This window comes from Moschus berezovskii, chromosome 14, assembly GCF_049115385.1.
Source record: "Moschus berezovskii isolate FMDL1 chromosome 14, NW_MosBer_1.0, whole genome shotgun sequence".
NCBI classification, from domain to species: domain Eukaryota; kingdom Metazoa; phylum Chordata; class Mammalia; order Artiodactyla; family Moschidae; genus Moschus; species Moschus berezovskii.
In genome coordinates, this window is record NC_142473.1 from 22,313,228 (window position 1) to 22,329,098 (window position 15,871).

The 15,871-nt window shown below is 39.8% G+C and overlaps 1 protein-coding gene and 1 pseudogene across 1 annotated transcript in view; one reads left to right on the plus strand and one right to left on the minus strand.

Moving 5' to 3' along the window:
- The window catches only part of DDX10 (DEAD-box helicase 10), a 329,965-nt gene that overhangs the window by 146,818 nt on the left and 167,276 nt on the right, over positions 1 to 15,871 (plus strand). The window lies entirely within an intron of this gene.
- LOC148775549 (DNA endonuclease RBBP8-like) lies at positions 8,341 to 15,074 on the minus strand (annotated as a pseudogene).

The following is a 15,871-nucleotide window of genomic DNA, read 5'->3' on the forward strand; positions in this document are numbered from 1 at the left end:
TGCAGACACAGAGAATGGACTTGTGGACACAGTGGGAGAAGGAGAGGGTAGGACGAATTAAGAGAATATCATTAAAATATATGCATTACCATGTGTAAAATAGTGCGAAGTTCTTATATAACGCAGGGAGCTTGGCCTGGTGCTTTGTGATGACGTGGAGGGGTGGTGTGGGAATGGGTGGGAGGCAGCTTCAAGAGGGAGGGGACACATGTATACTTATGGTTGATTCATGTCGTCATACAGCAGAAACCAGCACAACATTGTAAAACAATAATCCTCCAGTTAAAAAAAAAACAACAATCTAAATGTCTTTTTGAACTCATGATAACCCAGATGACCTGAAAAATAAGTTATTTCTTTGGAGTACTCTTCAGTTCAGTTCAGTTGCTCAGTCGTGTCCGACTCTCCGCGACCCCATGAATCACAGCACGCCAGGCCTCCTTGTCCATCACCAACTCCCGGAGTTCACTCAAACTCATGTCCATCGAGTCAGTGATGCCATCCAGCCATCTCATTCTCTGTTGTCCCCGTCTCCTCCCGTCCCAATCCTTCCCAGCATCAGAGTCTTTTCCAGTGAGTCAACTTGTCGCATGAGGTAGCCAAAGTATTGCAGTTTCAGCTTTAGCATCAGTCTTTCCAATGAACCCAGGATTGATCTCCTTTAGAATGGACTGGTTGGATCTCCTTACAGTCCAAGGGACTCTCAAGAGTCTTCTCCAACACCACAGTTCAAAAGCATCGATTCTTCGGCGCTCAGCTTTCTTCACAGTCCAACTCTCACATCCATACATGACCACGGGAAAAACCATAGCCTTGACTAGATGGACCTTTGTTGGCAAAGTAATGTCTCTGCTTTTTAATATACTATCTAGGTTGGTCATAACTTTCCTTCCAAGGAGTAAGCGTCTTTTAATTTCATGGCTGCAATCAGAATCTATAGTGATTTTTAGTCATAGATAAGCATGTGGGTGACAAAGCTTACTTTACTTGTTACATAATAAAACGTTCTAAAAAAATTCAGCCTTTGATTTGGAAAGAGGTTTTTCACCCCTACTTATTGTGTAATAAATATGATAGTCTCCTGAAAGGGTTAGTTCTTGGCCTCCTTGAATAAGAACTATCCTAAGAAATTTTTTGGGGACAAATCTGATACCTTTATACTTCCAGAATATGACCTTGTCTTTTCCTGTATGTGAATTCTAAGCTGTTGTAAGCTACTAAGTGCTTTGCAATATGATTCAAAACTGTTTCACATCCTGTTTCTTGCCAGACTCCAATTCCCTCTCTACTCACTTTCATCCCTGCCTCCATCTCCACAAAATGACTTCAGATTCTCCAAATGTGGCCTAGACTTTCCTTAGCTTAGCAAATAAGATTCTCCCTGCTTGGAATACCCTATTCTTGTTTCTCTGTATCTGTTGAAATCTGTCTATTTGATGGAAGCCTCTGTTAGAGTTTCTTATCTGAATCTCAGAACTCAATGATTTAAATGACTGTTTCTCAGTTTTTTAAAGATAGTGTATGGAAAAAAATAAAGATGGTGTTTGTAAATTATTATTCTAGATGTATACGGACAAAATTAATTTATTACCTTCAATAGATGCTTTAGGGCATTAGGAATTAATTTTTATTTTGAGACCCACCCCCCAATATTTTGGAGAAGGAAATGGCAACCCACTCTGGTATTCTTGCCTGGAGAATCCCAGGGTCAGAGGAGCCTGGTGGACTGTCGTCTATGGGGTCAAACAGAGTTGGATGTGACTGAAGCAACATAGCAGCAACAGCAGCCACTAAATACTGTCTAGTCTGAGTTTGTTCCTTTCTATTGCTCTTGCACAAATTTTACACTCCTTTGGAACATTTGTCACATTATAATTATTTGTTTGTACATTATATATTATGTTTTGTTAGCTTTTCTATTTAGGCTGGGCATCTAGAGAACAGAGCCTGTCTTCTAGGACTCAGCACCATGCCTGATATAGCACAGATGGTCAATAAATTTTAGTGAATATAAATAGATACAGATGCTGAAGATTATACTGACTTAAAGTGATTTATATTTATTTTTTTCAGCACAACTGTAATCTACATTGTTCATTCCCTTTTCTAATTTATTTTTGTATTTGCTTTCTTTCTTGAGTAACTTAATATTTGCTGCCCTATTTTGTAGTTGACTCTGTATCACACATTAGCAATTTTCTTGTTCTTTGTGGATGCTTTGTCTGCCTAAATAGAGTTAAGTGCTCCTAGTGAGGGCTTCCAAGGTGGATCAGTGGTAAAGAATCCGCCTGCAGTACAGGAGATGGCAGTTTGATCCCTGGGTCAAGAAGATTCCCTGGAGAAGGAAATAGCAACCCACTCCAGTATTCTTGCCTGGGAAATCCCATGCACAGAGGAGTCTGGGAGGCTGTAGTCCATGGGGTCATAAAAGAGTTGGATACGATTAGCGACTAAACAACAGCAATGAGAACCTATTGGTATAGATTTCTGGAATCTCTAGTGTCAGATTTATAAGATGTTAAATTCTTATTAATTGACAGTTACATGAAAAATTATATGTGAGATGATGTTTTTGACTAATTTTGTTTGAATATAATGTTGCTTTTGTAGTATTTAGAATTTTTGTATTATCTGTTCCCATTTTCTTAGTTGGTTGTTTCTCTGTACACTATTGTATTTACCGTTTAAATGTTTGCTCTGTGAACTGATTTCTCATCCAGGTGGTAAACTAATTTCCCTCCATTCTTTTTGCATCCCTGTATGTAGAGATGGAAATAGACGTGTGCTAAGTCACTGTAGTTGTGTCTGACTCTTTGCAACCTCATGGACTGTAGCCGCTGGATTCCTCTGTCCATGGGATTATCCAGTCAAGAATATTGGAGGAGGTTGCCATGCCCTCCTCCAGGGCATCTGCCCGACCCAGGGGGAAGGAATTGAACCCACGTCTCTTATGTCTCCTGCATTGGCAGGCAGGTTCTTTACCACTAGCGCCACTTGGGAAATAGATACTCATTATTATTTAATGTCATGTTATTAAGTATATGGTGTGTTCATGAAGAACAGAAAAGTTAATCATTTGAATTGATAGAACCATATATGATTCTTTTTCAGCCTATGGAAGATAGGGACAGTGCAGCTTTGCTTTGTGGAAAAGACCCTGTGGTTGTTAGATTTTGTACTTTGGAATGTCAGAATGCATTCTTTGAATGCCATAGTGTGATTGTTTCAGTTTTTGTGAAGCAGATATTTCACTCCACCATAGTTTTATCTCCTTACGTGCCTAGCCAATGAAGATTAAAAGGACACATTCACTATTTTGTTAGCTAGTTTCTATTCTGTTGTGTTGTCTTTCTCCTCTCCTTAAAGCTTGAGATGTGTGCTTTTTTGAGGTCAGTTAGAAACATTTTCAAAGTGCCTGAATTGGTGAAATGTTAAACTACTCCAGGATTGGAAGTAGCTTGGCATGTGTAGAGAAAACCACATCGCTAGCAAACTAAGATGTCAGATATGTGAATCCTGACTATATTATGTTCTGTTTCCTGAATTTATTCTTAACTTTTTATAGTCTCAGTTTTCTCTTGTTTTGAAATATATTAATATTCAGTTCAGTCACTCAGCCATGTCCGACGCTGCAACCCCATGGACTGCAGCACACTAGGCCTCCCTGTCCATCACCAACTCCTGGAGTTTACCCAAACTCATGTCCATTGAGTCGGTGATGCCATCCAACCATCTCATCCTCTGTCGTCCCCTTCTCCTCTTGCCCTCAATCTTTCTCAGCATCAGGGTATTTTCAAATGAGTCAGCTCTTCGCATCAGGTGGCCAAAGTATGGGAGTTTCAGCTTCAACATCAGTCCTTCCAATGAACATTCAGGACTGATTTTCTTTAGGATGAACTGGTTAGATGTCCTTTCAGTCCAGGGGACTCTCAAGAGTCTTCTCCAGCACCACAGTTCAAAAGCATCAGTTCTTCAGTGCTCAGCTTTTTTTTTATAGTCCAACTCTCACATCCATACATAACTGCTGGACAAACCAGAGCCTTGACTAGTCGGACCTTTGTTGACAAAATAATGTCTCTGCTTTTTAATATGCTGTTTAGGTTGGTCATAATTTTCCTTCTAAGGAGTAAGCGTTTTTTAATTTCATGACTGCCGTCACCAACTGCAGTGATTTTGGAGCTCCAAAAAAGAAGGTCTACCTCTGTTTCCGCATCTGTTTGCCATGAAGTGATGGGACTGGATGCCATGATCTTAGTTTTCTGAATGTTGAGCTTTAAGGCCACTTTTTCACTCTCCATTTTCACTCTCATCAAGAGTCTCCTTGGTTCTTCTTCACTTTCTGCCATAAGGGTGGTGTCATCTGCATATCTGAGGTTATTGATATTTCTCCTGGCAATACTGATTCCAGTTTGTGTTTCATTCAGCCCAGTGTTTCTCATGGTGTACTCTGCATATAAGTTAAATAAGTAGGGTGACAATATACAGCCTTGATGTATTCCTTTCCCTGTTTGGAACCAGTCTGTTGTTCCATGTCCAATTCTAACTGTTGCTTCCTGACCTGCATACAGATTTCTCAGGAGGCAGGTAAGGTGGTCTGGTATTCCCATCTCTTTAAGAATTTTCCACAGTTTATTGTGATCCAGACAGTCAAAGGCTTTGGCATAGTCAACAAAGCAAAAATAGATGTCTCTCTGGAACTCTCTTGCTTTTTCTATGATCCAGCATATGTTGGCAATTTGATCTCTGGTTCCTCTGCCTTTTCTAAAACCAGCTTGAACATCTGGAAGTTCACGGTTCACGTACTGTTGAAGCCTAGTTTGGAGAATTTTGAGCATTACTTTGCAAGCATGTGAGATGAGTGCAATTGTGCGGTAGTTTGAGCATTCTCGGGCATTGCCTTTCTTTGGGATTGGAATGAAAACTGACCTTTTCCAGTCCTGTGGCCACTGCTGAGTTTTCCAAATTTGCGGGCATATTGAGTGCAGCACTTTCACAGCATCATCTTTCAGGATTTGAAATAGCTCAACTGGAATTCCATCACCTCCACTAGCTTTGTTTGTAGTGATACTTCCTAAAGCCCACTTGACTTCATATTCCAGGATGTCTGGCTCTAGGTGAGTGATCACACCATTGTGATTATCTGGGTTGTGAAGATCTTTAATTATATTAATAATTATATTAGTTATTGGGAGGGATTAGTTGTCCCTCCTAATCCCACAAATTTAAAGTGGCTTAAAAAATACTTCTAAATGTAACAAAGTAGAAAACATCAGGCAAAGTATAGATAGAATAGAAATGACTAGTGGGAAATTTAACCTACAGGTCATGCAAGGTTTCACATGGTTATTATTCAGTTCAGTTCAGTCGCTCAGTCGTGTCCGACTCTTTGCGACCCCATGAACCACAGCACGCCAGGCCTCCCTGTCCATCACCAACTCACGGAGTTCAATCAAACTCACGTCCATCGAGTCGGTGATGCCATCCAGCCATCTCATTCTCTGTCGTCCCCGTCTCCTCCTACCCCCAATCCCTCCCAGCATCAGACTCTTTTCCAGTGAGTCAACTCATCGCATGAGGTGGCCAAAGTATTGCAGTTTCAGCTTTAGCATCAGTCCTTCCAGTGAACACCCAGGATTGGTCTCCTTTAGAATGGACTGGTTGGATCTCCTTCCAGTCCAAGGGACTCTCAAGAGTCTTCTCCAGCACCACAGTTCAAAAGCATCAATTCTTCGGCGATCAGCTTTCTTCACAGTCCAACTCTCACATCCATACATGACCACAGGAAAAACCATAGCCTTGACTAGACAGACCTTGGTTGGCAAAGTATTGTCTCTGCTTTTTAATATGCTATCTAGGCTGGTCATAACTTTTCTTCCAAGGAGTAAGCGTCTTTTAATTTCATGGCTGCAATCAGCATCCGCAGTGATTTTGGAGCCCAAAAAATTAAAGTCTGACACTGTTTCCACTGTTTCCCCAGGAATTTGACTCTGAGGTCTTAATTGCCAAATTTAAAAGGAAACAGTTTTTCCACACAGAGAGAATTTTCTTGTACTTTAAAGAAGCACAGCTTTCCCTTGCAATTCAACAGTGTCCCACAGTACATAAAAGTGTTATAATACATTTTATATGGCAATTTTCAATACCTCTCTTAAGTAAAATGGAGAGATGATGCCAGGGTAAATTCAGGGAAGATGACTCTGTAGAAACATTCATATCTGCGCCTTTGCTCTGTGTGCCTGCCCACCCTCCTGGCCCCATGCGTGTGTCCTTCTCAGAGTAAGGTAGAGCTTACTTAGATTGTCAAGGTATAGCACCTGTTTTCTGACAAAGCAGTGAATTATAACTTACCATTCTTAAAATGGTTAGTTCATGCCAAAGTGCCATCCAGATATGCAGATGCTTTGCCTTTAGCTGAAAGAGCCTTACTGTAGGTGCTCATAGAAATAACTGGTAATACTATTATTTTGGTCAAATTATTCTGTGATAGTTTGTGGTCTTTATTAGGAAGTTTTGACGTCTAGCATCTTAGATTCAGAATTAATGAGGCAAATTATTAGTGAGTTTCATAATATGTTAACTCTGGAAATCTTACTACATGAGTAGAGAGTTAATTTCATTTACTAGAAAAAAATTCACATCAGTTCAACCTGTTTACTTGCTTAGATTGAAGTTAAATATTTTTGAAATTAGTTTTAGTTAAATCTTTTATTAGGATCATTGTTGAGTTATTAATGATTCAGCCAAATCCTTCAAAGTATTGTATGGTGTAAATAATTCAAGTTTTTGGAGAAGAGCCAGTTTAGGATATGTTTTAAGTAGTCTTGGTCAGTGATAGCATACTAACTTGGAAGTAGCCACACTGGGTCCTAAAGATTCATTTCATGTTTCACTAATACTTGTTTCTTTTGAACTTAACCACTTCTATTCTTATACTCAGGCATTCTTTTGGCATAAGGAGGAAAATAATTTGGGAGATGGAACACAGTTATTATGCATCCTGTCAATATGTTTTCCCTATTTAGAGTTGATGGTTTGGTTAGGTTTCTATTAGGGGGGAAATGTCTTTACCTTGCATGGCTGTTTTGATCTGTATGTGCTGATTCTTTTGTTCCTAGTCTTCCCTGAATTGTGTCACCTAACTTTTATTAACTCCACACCCCCCACCCAATTTTATTTCACCTCCATCCGTACAAGATTACTATTTCTTTTTCCTAAAGTGACATAAGAAAATTCAGATTTTTTTCATAGAGTTATTGAAGGGTAACACTGGAACTTGCAAAAAGCATTTAGGTTTGGATTTTGACTAATATTAATTGCTTATGCGATTTGAAAGGTCCGTTAATTTTTTAGTGAAGAGAGTACTTTTCTTGGTTGCTATTAGGGTGGTGCAAAAGTAATTGCGGTTTTGCATTGTTGACCTTTGCTGTTTGATATTGGAATACATTCTTAATGTGGTACTGTTATACATCATTTTAATGTGCACTTCTGACTTTATGTTTTTTTCTAATGACATTACTTGCTGTTTAGTTTATATTTATTTTACACTAGGGAAATGATGTTAGACGAAAAGCAAATTTCAGCAGTTTTCTTATTTGAGTTCAAAATGGGTCATAAAGCAGCAGAGACAACTCAGCATCAACAACACGTTTGGCCCAGGGACTCCTAGTGAATGTACAGTGCAGTGGCTATTTAAGAAGTTTTGCAAAGAAGACATCCTTGAAGATGAGAAGCACAGTGGCTGGCCATCAGAAGTTGACAAGGATCAGTTGAGAGGATCTTTGAAGTTGATCCTCTTATAGCTACATGAGAAGTTGCTGAAGAACTCAGTGTCAGTCATCCTATGGTCATTCTCCACTTGAAGCAAACTGGAAAGGTGAAAAAACTTGATAAGTGTGTGCTTCATGAGCTGACAGCAAATCAAAAAAATGTTGTTTTGAAGTGTTGTCTTGTCTTATTCTATCCAACAACAATGAACCATTTCTTGATCAGATTGTGATGTGTGACGAAAAGAAGATTTTATAAGACAGCCAGCACAGTGGTTGGACCAAGGAGAACTTGGCACTCCTAAAGCACTTCCTAAAGCCAAACTTGTACCAAATAAAGGTCATGGTCACTGTTTGGTGGTGTGCTGCCAATCTGATCCACTACAACTTTCTGAATCCCAGGGAAACCATTACATCTGAGAGTATGCTCAGCAAATCAGTGAGATGCACCAAAAACTGCAGTGCCTTCAGCCGACATTGGTCAACAGAAAGGACCCAATTCTTTTCCACAGTGCCCGACCGCATGTTGCACAACCAGCACTTCAAAAGTTGAATGAATAGGCTACGAAGATTTGTTTCATCCTCCATATTCACCTGACCTCTCGCCAACCTCTTCAAACATCTTGACAATCTTTTTCACAACCAGCAGGAGGCAGAAAATACTTTCCAAGCATTTGCCGAATCCTGAAGCATGGATTTTTATGCTACAGAAATAAACTTATTTCTCATTGGCAAAAATGTGTTTAATAGTTCCTATTTTGATTAATAAAGATGTATTTGAGGCTAGTTATATATAAATCCCATGGATGGAGGAGCCTGGTAGGCTGCAGTCCGTGGGGTCGCTAGGGGTCGGACACGACTGAGCGACTTTACTTTCACTTTTCACTTTCACACATTGGAGAAGGAAATGGCAGCCCACTCCAGTGTTCTTGCCTGGAGAATCCCAGGGACGGCGGAGCCTGGTGGGCTTCCGTCTATGGGGTCACATAGAGTCGGACACGACTGAAGTGACTCAGCAGCAGCAGCATAATGATTTAAAATTCAGTCTGAAACTGCAATTACCTTTGCACCAACCAATATTAATGTAATTCATTCTTTTAATTATGGTGAGAAAAGATAGCAATAGGTGTCCCATTGCAACACATGTATTCTTTATTTAATGAATTCTCTAAAACAGAATTTGCTCAAGTAGAAACTGTATTTCAGTCTCAGAGAGGTTATATTCTCCAGTGTTTGGAAAGTAAACTAAAGTTTCCTCAAACAGTGTTCCAAAAGTTTTTACATCAGTGACATTGTGGAGTTCTGAGAAGAGCATAAGCTTCAGTGTTTGAGATTATAAAATTTGAGTTTGATGGGTCTGTGTTTAGAACCTGACTCTATCTCTTTTAGCAGGATACTTGTTTAATTTAATTCCTGTAAGATGCAGGAAATACCTCAAAATTAAAGTTGTGAGAAGTAAATGAAATGTAAAACATCTAGCATGGCATCTGGCGGATGGCATCTCTCATTAGCTACTGTTCTATAAACTTCTCAAAGGTTTAGTGACCTTCTGATTTACTGATAAGTCCATCTGGGTTGGCACTTGTCATGTATTGGAACTTAAGACAAATTTCACAGTATCATGGCATGGGTTAAGAAATAGGCTTTATTGGAAACAGGGTACATCTTATGGAGAAGAGCCAGAATCAGCAAGGAGAAGGTAAGGCACTGGTTTCCTGTCATTTTGGGATGACAGAGGATGCCAGAGCTTTGACAGTCAGCTCGATATAAAGCGTAGGCAGTTCTCCTGTCCTATATGTTATTCTGTCTTATAGAGAACAAGTGGTAGATCAACCTTATTCATGAATTGTCACACAGACAACTTGGGAATCAGACAGAATATAGTGGATGCCTATAATCATCTAAAAGTTCATCTGTCCAGCATGTGGAGACCTGAGGCCCAGGGGAAGTTGGGTTTGCCTTGCTAAGGGAAGAGGCTCTCATTCTGTCTCTTCTGCTGGGAGAAGGGGGTGAAGTAGTGATTCCACCTCATTGATGAGGCACCCAGAGTGACTCCTGACTACATTTACAGACAAGTTCTACTCCTTGCATCATAACCAGGGTCAATGAATCCATTTTCTCAATGAGTAAGAGTCAAGTGTGAAATATTATGCTGTTTATGTTGATGTTGGAATAGGTAACAGAAGAATGCTTTTCAGCGTCTTTGAATGCGTGTTGTTGTCAACAAAATTGGTCTTGATTTGGCTAGTCTCAGCTCAGCTTCACAAATTAATGGTTGTTAGGCACTTACTTGAAGAATTAAACAGCCAGTAAGATGAAGTCCATATCCTCAGGGAGTTTGGCATGGTGTCTAAATAGGAGTAAAATAGACATAGAAGAACTTTCAAAAAATATTTATTTATTTATTTGGCTACATTGGATCTTTGTTGTGTCACATGAAGATATCTCCTTGTGGTGCAGGCTTCTCTAGACCTAGTTGTGGCATGCAGGCATAGTTTGCTCCACGGCATATGAGATCTTAGTCCCCCAGCCAGGGATCAGATCTGTGTTTCCTGCCTTAGAAGGCAGATTCCTAACCAGTGGATGGCCGGTAAGTCCCTAGAAGTGGAAGAATTTCTTAAAAATAGAAGTAGAGTATAACAAACCCATGAAACATAATCACCAGAAAGAAGACTGAGGAAGAAAATTAGAAAATGTCTCAAAAGATAGCAAATGTTGAAACTTTTTTATTTTCAAAACTGTAATTTGGTGTTATCAAATGAGGGCTTCCCTGATAGCTCAGTTGGTAAAGAATCCACTTATAATGCAGGAGACCTTGGTTTGATTCCTGGGTTGGGAAGATCTGCCGGAGAAGGGATTCGCTACCCACTCCAGTATTGTTGGGCTTCCCTTGTGGCTCAGCTGGTAAAGAATCTGCCTGTAATGCGGGAGACCTGGGTTTGATCCCTGGGTTGGGAAGATCCCCTGGAGACGGGAAAGGCTACCCATTCCAGTATTCTGGCCTGGAGAACTCCATGGACTGTCTAAAAAAGTTGAACACGACTGAGTGACTTTCACTTTCATTACCAAATAAAGTAATAAACAGCTGTTAACTTTAGAATGCAAAATAAAAATGCTTTATTATTTTAAAGATGCAAAAGCAAGAAAATACAACATAAACTTATCTACAGTTTTAAATAGTCTATGTGATGGATAAATGCCATTTAAATACTTTCAATAGAAAAATGACTTATAAATCAATTTACAGAAGATCAGAAAGTCTGTGTAATACCAGTTTTTAACTGTAAATAACTAAAAATATTGTCCTCTCTTCTGTTTCTGCTGCTCTTTGCCTTTAGGAAGGAATATTACATTGTAAGGCTGCCGTCTTTTTGGATGAGGAGAGGGATCAAGGTCTTCTGCATAAAAATTTCACATTTCTTACATGTGTGTCCAAGCAATTTTCTTCTCTCTCCCTTTTTCCACACTGCCTCAATATGAGGAAAATTTTGTAAGTCAGTCTCTTTTCATCACCTTTAAAATAAGGCTCCAAAAATGCTTTTTGTTTTACTTTATCTTGTTTTTTTACTAGGAGTGTTTGGTTTTTTGGTAATAATAGTTCCTTCTCTTTATCTGCCACCTGGGAGAAGCTATCCACCAGACAGGATTCATATCATCTTCCAAACTATCATTCATTTTTCTTTCTCCATTTGGACTTTTTCTCCCTTCTCCTCTTGCTTCTTCAGTTTTACAAGCATAGTTTCACTAACCAGTGTACAGTCCATGTCCACTGTTTTTCTTCCTGCTATTCTTGACTGACTGCCATCCTTTGTATCTACTACAGTATTACCATTTTATACTGGAAAGGTCTGCTCCTGGATCTATACTCCACTGAATATTTTTAAGGATATATCTTGGTTTTTTGTGGAGGCTTTGCTTTAGCAATTCTGTGTGGATTTAACTGAAGAACTGATGCAAGTTTACATGCTCCATGGACTGACCTGGTTTTTATCATTATAGACTCATGAGAATCAGCACCCTTCACGTCATCAAAAGATTATTTCCAAACTTCTGTGTGGATGTAGAGAGATTTTAAATACAGAATTTTCTTCCATTATTTATAACAGTGTTTCATTATCTGGAGATTACTCAAGGACCAGAAAAGGTACTCCTGTAAACAGGGCTGTTCTGGGGAATCTTTGATTAACCTGCAGCTCACACTCAAGGCCTTACGTCTTGAGGAAGAGCCATTTCGGAATGGGCTTCAGGGCCTCATGGAGAGTCACTTCAGTTGTGTCTGACTCTGCGACCCCATGGACTGCAGCACACCAGGCTTCCCTGTCCATCACCAACTCCCAGAGCTTGCTCAAACTCACATCCATTGCGTCGGTGATACCATCCAGCCATCTCATCCTCTGTCATCCTCTTCTCCTCCTGCCTTCAATCTTTCCCAGCATCAGGGTCTTTTCCAATAAGTCAGTTCTTCGAATGAGGTAGCCAAAGTATTGGAGTTTCAGCTTCAGCATCAGTCCTTCCAATGAATATTTAGGACTCATTTCCTTTAGGATTGACTGGTTGGATCTCCTTGCAGTCCAAGGGACTCTAAAGAGTCTTCTCCAACACCACAGCTCAAAAGCATCAATCCTTCTGTGCTCAGCTTTCTTTATAGTTCAACTCTCACATCCATACATGACTACTGGAGAGTCACTTGCCTAAGTCTGATTTTAGAGTTCTGACTTTCTTGGCTTTTCTCCTGACACTGAATAGCTGAAAATGGATCAGACAGATCCAGAGGTTTATCCATCCATCCCATAGTCTCCATTCATGGAAGAATGCCTATCCAGTGGAAGATAAAACTCTTTTTCTTTATCAAAAGAGGCTTGGGGGTGCTTAACTTCATCTTCACTTTTCTTCCTCAGTTTTCTTCCTTTTGATTCTGCCTCCCAGTGGCTTCAGGGATACCGCAAGTTTATCTTTATCAGTATCTTTGTTATCATCAATGCTATGCTGCTTATGGATTCACTTGTATTTTTATTTATAAGTATCTGCTTATTAGAAGATGACTGGTTAATGATCTTGTTCACTTCAGCCCCAAGGTGAGGATGTTTGAAAAAGGTACCATCTTCAGATTTTGATCTAGGTTTCTCTGATCTAGAAGTGTTACTGAAAGGCTCTGTTTTCAGGTGGGTTATTTTCCTGGTCTCTAAAAGAGAAGAGGACAAATTTGTATTCCTTTTTTTGTGATCTCCTTCCAAATAGTGGTAGAGTTCATCACCAAGAGGGCTCTTAGGGCCTTGAGATTCAGATTCTTCTTGAACACAAAGTCCAGGTGTTTCAGCAGCAACTGTAGCTATATTATCAGGAGGATAACTGCTTTTTCCATGTGTTTTAGCCATTGGAGCTTGACTCTAATCACAAGTGTCCGCCAATGTAATTTCACTTTCATTAGGTTTATGTTGTGGTTGAGTTGAAGACTTTGGTACTTTTCTCAATTCCTGTGCACACCCGAGTGCTCCAGTTTAGTTTGTGTATCGGACTTGGAGGTTTGTTTGTTTGTTCTGTGTATCGGACGTGGAGGTTTTCCTTTCTTCATAGCCAGTTAGCACTAGAAAATGAACAGGTTGTTATTGGTGAATCTAGAATAACATAACATCTTCCTCAGATTCACAATCAGTTGCTTGATGTGGTTAATTATTCTCAATTTTCTGCTGCAGCTGTTCAGAAAACTATTTTTTTCCTGTATTCTTTTCATTCATAAGCTCTGTGATAAGTTTAAGATTCTGCTGCCAAAAATTTGCAGACTTTGCTGTTTCTTCCTCATATGTTCTTCAGTTAGTACACAGCAATTACATAATCCTGCTCTAAATTGATCTTCTAAAATTTTAATGGTTTCATGAATGACTTTCTGTTGCTCTCTCAGCTGTTGATTTTTGGTGAAGAATTCTTCTAGTCTCTGTGCATCTAAAATTCGTTCCTTTTTCAGTCTGGTTACCTTTTTCATTACTTTTGCTTGTAAACCTTGTATTTCTTTACCATGATACTCCTTTCAGTTCAGTTAAGTCCCTAAGTTGTGTTCAATTCTTTGCAACCCCATGGATTGCAGCATACTGTACTTCCCTCCTCCACACTTCTACTGGTTAATGTTTTCTGACCTGTTCTATTACATTATGCAGGTCAGAAGTTGTCTTTGGCCAGTTTAAATAACAGCTTTCAAGGCTTTGTCTATATTCTCGAAAGCCCTGGCAGGCAAGCAGGCATGCCCAGAGACTGGAAAGAGACAGCCTTGTGCTTTTCTCCTCATTCCTTCACTAACCCACCAAAATGCCTGTGGCCAAGCCACCCCTCTCAGGGCAGCCCACACTCTCCAGGGCTAGGGGAGGACCTGAGGCCTGCAGCCCTGCTTGCCTCTCCTGAGCCTTTTCAGTGTTGAATCTTAATTTAACTTTCCTTTTCGGGGAGAATTTCAAGCATTTTTTCCATTGAAGTATAATTAATTTATGATGTGATAGTTTCTGGTGTACAGCAAGTGATTCAGTTGTACCTGTGTGTGTGTTTGTGTGTGTGTGTGTGTGTGTGTGTGACGTGCCAAGTTGCTTCACTTGTGTCTGACTCTGTGTGATCCTATGGGCTGTAGCTCACCAGACTCCTCTGTCCATGGGATTCTCCAGGCAAGAATACTGGGCTGGGTTGCCATGCCCTCCTCCATGGGATCTTCCTGACCCAGAGATCAAACCCGTGTCTCTTAAGTCTCCTGCATTGGCAGGCAGGTTCTTTACCACTAGCATCACCTGGGAAGTGTGTGTGTGAGAGAGAGAGAGAATGTATGTATATATATGTGTGTGTGTGTATATATGTTCTTTTTCGTATTCTTTTTCATTATGGTTTATTAGAGATATTGAATATAGTTCCCTGTGGTATACAGTAGGACCTTGTTTAGACATTATATATATATGTATGTGTGTGTGTGTATATATATATATATTGTAGTTTGTATCTGCTAATCCCAAATTTCCTAATTTATCTACCCGCCTCCCCTTTGGTAACGTAAGTTTGTTTTCTGACTGTGAGTCTCTTTCTGTTTTTTAGGTAAGTTCATTTATATCATTTTTTTAAGATTTCACATATAAGTGGTATCATATATTTGTCTTTGACTTATTTGACTTGAGGAGGAAATGGCAACCCACTCCAGTATTCTTGCCTGGAAAATCCTATAGACAGGAACCTGACGGGCTACAGTCCATGGGATTGCAGAGTCGGACATGACTGAGCAACTAACAGTACTTCACTTACTGTGATAATCTCGGGATCTATCTGTATTGCTGCAAATGGCATTATTTCATTCTTTTCTATGTCTGGGTAATATTCCATTGTGTGTGTGTGTGGCCGGGGTATGTGTGTGTGTGTGTGTTCAGTTGCTCAGTCGTGCCCAACTCTTTCTTATTCCATGAACTGTAGCCTGCCAGGCTCCTCTGTCCATGGAATTTTCCAGTCAAGAATACTGGAATGGGTTGCCATTTCCTACTCCAGGGCATCTTCCTGATTGAACCTGAGTCTCTTGTGTCTCCTGCATTGGCAGGTGGACTCTTTACCAGTGACCGCACTGGGCAGCCCTATTTGTGTGTGTGTGTGTCTGTGTATGTGTGTATACCACATGTTCTTTATCAATTCATCTGTCGATGGACATTTAGGTTACTTTCACGTCTAGACTGTTGTAAATAGCGCTTCAGTGAATACTACAGTACCTGTATCTTTTCAAATTATATTTTCTCTGGATATATGCCCAGGAGTGAGATTTTTGGATAATATGATGACTAGTTTTAGTTTTTTTTAAGGAGCCTTCATACTGTGCTCCATAGTGACTGCACAAACAATGTAGTAGAGTTCCCTTTTCTCCACATCCTGTCAAGGATTTATTATGTGTAGACTTTTTCATGATGGTTGTGCTGACCGGTGTGAGTTGATACTGCAGTAGTTTTGATTTGCTATTTTCTAATAATTAGCAGTGTTGAGCATCTTCTTATGTGCCTATTAACCATCTATATATTTTGTTGGAGAAATGTCTGTGTCATCTGTCTTCTTTTTTTGACTGGGTTTTTATTTTGTTGTTGAGTTGTGTGAGCTGTCTGTGT